The sequence below is a fragment of the Mandrillus leucophaeus genome, unplaced genomic scaffold (genome assembly GCF_000951045.1).
Source record: "Mandrillus leucophaeus isolate KB7577 unplaced genomic scaffold, Mleu.le_1.0 Scaffold800, whole genome shotgun sequence".
In the NCBI taxonomy this organism is placed as follows: Eukaryota; Metazoa; Chordata; class Mammalia; order Primates; family Cercopithecidae; genus Mandrillus; species Mandrillus leucophaeus.
The window spans coordinates 807,556-812,363 of record NW_012108698.1 but is presented as its reverse complement, the minus strand read 5'-3'; positions in this window follow the sequence as shown (position 1 = coordinate 812,363).

Here is a 4,808-nt window from a genome sequence, read left to right as displayed (position 1 = left end):
TGAGGCAGGAGAATTGCTTGAACCCAGGAGGCAGAGTTTGCAATGAGGGCCCAGATCATGCCACTGCACTCCAGTCTGGGTGACCGAGTAAGACTCTATCTCAAAAAAAAAAAAAAAAAAGGCCAAGGCGGGTGGATCACTTGAGGTCAGGAGTTCGAGACCAGCCTGGTCAACGTGGTGAAACCCCATCTCTACTAAAAATACAAAAATTAACCAGGTGTGGTGGTTGTGCGACTGTAATCCCAGCCACTTGGGAGGCTGAGGCAGAAAAATTGCTTGAACCTAGGAGGCAGAGGTTGTAGTGAGCTGAGATTATGCCATTGCACTCCAGCCTGGGCGACAAGAGCAAAACTACATCTCAAAAAAACAAAAACAAAAACAAAAAACATGAAAGAGAATCAGATTTGGGAGAAACAATGGTTTAGTCTCGAACTTGTTCAACGCACGTTGTCTCTGTGACATTTACTTGGAGATGAAGAGTAAGCAGTTGGATCTGTGAACCCCCAAATACTGAGACAGGTCTCAGTTAATTTAGAAAGTTGATTTTGCCAAAGTTGATGACATGCACCCATGACACAGCCTTAGGAGGTCCTGCCAACATGTGCCCAAGGCAGTCAGACAATAGTTTGGTGTTATACATTTTAGGGAGACATGAGACATCAGTCAACATATGTAAGATGAACATTGGTTTGGTTTGGAAAAGCAAGGAGGGGGCTTCCAGGTCATAGGTAGATAAGAGACAAATGGTTACATTCTTTTGAGTTTTTGATTGGCATCTCCAAAGGAGGCAATCAGATATGCATTTATCTCAGTGAGCAGAGGGGTGACTTTGAATAGAGTGGGAGGCAATTTTGCCCTAAGCAGTTCCTAGCTTTGACTTTTCCCTTTAGCTTAATGATTTGGAGGGCCCAAGATATTTTCCTCTCACATTTCCCCCATTTTCTTTTTTAAAATCTTTTGGATAAAGTATTTTAGAAGAAAATGAGTCTCTAGTCTCTGGTTTCATCTGATTTCTCATGGCTAGGATGCTTTATTCCTAGATAGGTAGTTCTTGAGTTATTAGGAAAGCTCAGTCTTGAAGACTGTGGAGTCTCATGTCCTATGAATAGAAAATAGGGGGAGGAAGAAAGAAAACAACAAACAGAGCAATCCTGGAAAATCGATACAGGCCACATTACTCTGAAGTCCATACATCAGTAAGCAGGTATGAAAGCGGCTTATGTATGTAAATAGGCTGCTGTTATTTTTTTCTGAGATTTAAGTTGTCTAACTTTAGTTTGCAGGGCTTTACGAAAGCACAGCTTACTTTTCAGTGACTCCAAATTAGAAAAATTGGGGGAAAAAAAAGAAAAACAATTGAAAACATTATTTTGAAGACTTGTAGCCAAGAAAAATTAGAATTCTGTCCAAACTACAGAAAATAATAAAAATTGAAAAACATTAGGCAAGACTAGAATCTAACAAAAGTATAGTATAGTTTTTAAAACATAATTTTTCTCTCTCCCTTTTCTCATTTTTACTAAAGACAAACCATGGTAGGACTGTTTTGCTTTATTATACTTGGCCTAATTATTTATATACAGTGCAGCAAGAATAATTATTTTTTACATAGACTTTTAAATTGACCTTAATGGAATATTGTTCCATAGAAGGAATCTCAGATAAGACTTTTTAAAGCCAAGCACAGCCATGGATTTGTACCATCAAATACCGATAAGTTGGGTGAATTCCTCTCCTCCTGAGGGTCCAAGTTAAACTTGGGGCCCCTGGGCCTGTCAGAAAGTGGCATTCTTTACTTAGCACAGGTCAGGAACCTTGTACAGGGACTGTGTAGACAAAGGAATGAGGCCAGTTTTTCAAGGGGCTTTTATTGGCTCCATAAGTCAAGTTTGATTCCTTAAAGGAAAGCACACCATTCCAGACAAAGCCCTGGTAAAATAACCAGTTTCTTCAATTGTGTCCTATTACAAATGAAAACAGATTCTTACTGCACTTATGCAAATAACTGTATTGTCATAAGTTAAGAATACTCACAAATAGTTGCTAAATTCTGTAGAAATCAGGTAGAGAGAAACAAATATGCTCCAAGTTTTGTTCATTGAAGTATACTTTACTCAATTGTTGAAAGTTGTAAATAGCTTAAAGGAAAGTTTTCTCAACTCTGAAAAACAAACAAAAAAAGGTTCAGCAATGTTTTAAGTAAAAAGTTCAAAAGATTACTTCAAACTTCTATTAGTTTATGTATGCAGTTAATTCCTGTTCTGCTTGATATTTATGAATATTTCAGCTCTCCATGAGTCCTGAAAGTTTTTCTTCTATTCTGATGTTACAGTCTCCAAAGTTATCAGAAACCTGCATTCAAAAACACCAGTTAGAGTCTTATAGCTAATTATAAAACCACCTTCTAAAGCAGACCAAAACAAAACAATTTTCTGTGGATGACAAAAAGTGTTAGGGCAGTCACAGTCAAAGTCACAATTTACAATGTAATTTGTTACCTCTGTGGCACACAATAATTTAACTTAACAATTATAATTATTATAACATACATTAAGTCATATCAGAATTTTAGGAGTTTCCCATTATTTTGGAACACATACCAATAATATAGTTACACAAATACAGCCTAAGGAAAACCAAACACCATTTTATATTTGATAATGCTTCCTGTACAATTTTTATACCAAATAAGCCAAATATGTCATTTTCTGGACTTTAGGGAACCTATTAATAATATCTTAAAGGATTAATTAGGTCAGTAAAAGACATAATTTATAATTTGATTTTGGAAGTTTGTCAAATACCAAAGGTTTAAAACATTTTATATAGGTTGGGCACAGTGGCTCTTCCCTGTAATCCCAGCATTTTGGGAGGCTGAGGAGGGCAGATCACAAGGTCAGGAGATTGAGACCATCCTGGCTAACATGATAAAACCCCGTCTCTACTAAAAATATAAAAAATTAGCCGGATATGGTGGCACATGCCTGTAGTCCCAGGTACTTGGGAGGCTGAGGCAGGAGAATCACTTGAACCCAGGAGGTGGAGGTTGCAGTGAGCCAAGATCATGCCACAGCACTCCAGCCTAGGCAACAGAGCAAGATTCCATCTCAAAAAAAAAAAAAAAATTGATATTACAAAATAGGATCACAGGTCATTGTAAAATAAGTCATTCATTTAATAAAAGTGGTAACTCAAGGACTTCAAAACAAGGCAAAAACTTTCATTCTTTGACACAGGAGACTTAATTTTCCAAACAATAAGCCCTCATAAATACAGCATGAAACCAATTAAGTTTGTTGCCCAAAATTTTATAAACAATCTATAAAAGTTTCATCTTGATCATAACATATAACTTCCATAAACCTTTATACACTTTATGATCCTTATTAAGGAATAAGTTAATGCCAAGAAAACTTTGTTAATCTGACACAGGGGCCCATATGTTGGTCTTACATCAGTGTGCCTTTCACATTAATTATTAATCTATAGAGAAACTGAACTTATTTTATCTCTCAAAATTGGCCCTTACAATCTCTTATGACCACCTCTTCCACAATATGCCCTGGGCCTTGAGGAGTTGAATAGCTTTAATTTCTGGCCCTGTGTCTCAAGAATACAGTTTATTTTGATCAGCATTGTCTACTGGGCCTAAAGACAAGGCTTTAATTACTGTCAGTGTTTAAGATTTAGCAGGACTTGCTGTTCTTTTTAGACCCAGGAGTCAAAGCCCTGTAACTCAATGTCACAAAGACTTTAAAAGAACATACAGGAGATACAAGGAGGTAACAACCTTAATTACCTTAATTTTTTTTAAAAGTTTGAATCTTGAACCCAGGAGGTGGAGGTTGTAGTGAGCCGAGATCATGCCACTGCACTCCAGCCTAGGCAACAGAGCAAAATTCCGTCTCAAAAAAAATTTTTTTTTGATATTACAAAATAGGATCACAGGTCATTGTAAAATAAGTCATTCATTTCATCAGAGTGATAACTCTTTGTTTTTCCTAAGCAAACCAAACTTAATAATAGTGGCATAGGAATTATTTCAATAAAACATAAAATCTGTTAGGCCAGTTACCAAAAGACAAAAGAAAAGACCTTCTACAGTGCACAGAATATAATGTTGGAAGAAAATGTTTCCTTTAGATCTTTAAGAAAACATTGTTACCATCAGGCCACAACAAACAGAACAGAACCCAAGGTGGCAGGAGGGAACTTACATGAGCTGAAAATGAGTTGAAGGCGAGTATTACTATTTCGCAGCTTTTAAAAGTGAAGAGAACACCCAAACTGGTGACATGCAATAAAAGTTGAACCTTGGGTTAAAATTTTAAAAATTAAAATCTCTTATAATTTATTGCATAAATCAACCCCCTAAGAAAATTTCATTGTTCTAACCAATTATTTCGTGTAGAGGTGATTTTTTTTAACATCAAACCCAATCCCTAGAATGACCATTATAGTTTCCCTTAATCATAGACAACTTGATTATATAAAAGTTTTTGGTGTTTTTGTTTTCCTTTTTCTTTTTTTGAGACAGAGTCTCACTCTTGTCCCCCAGGCTAGCATGCAATGGCACAATCTCAGCTCACTGCAACCTCTGCCTCCTGGATTCAAGTGATTCTCCTGCCTCAGCCTCCCAAGTAGGTGAGATTACAGGCACCTGCTACCACACCTGGCTAATTTGTATATTTTTAGTAGAGACGGTTGCCATGTTGGCCAGGCTGGTCTCAAACTCCTGACCTCAGGTGATCCACCCACCTCGGCCTCCTACAGTGCTGGGATTACAGGCGGGAGCCACTGTGCTGGGC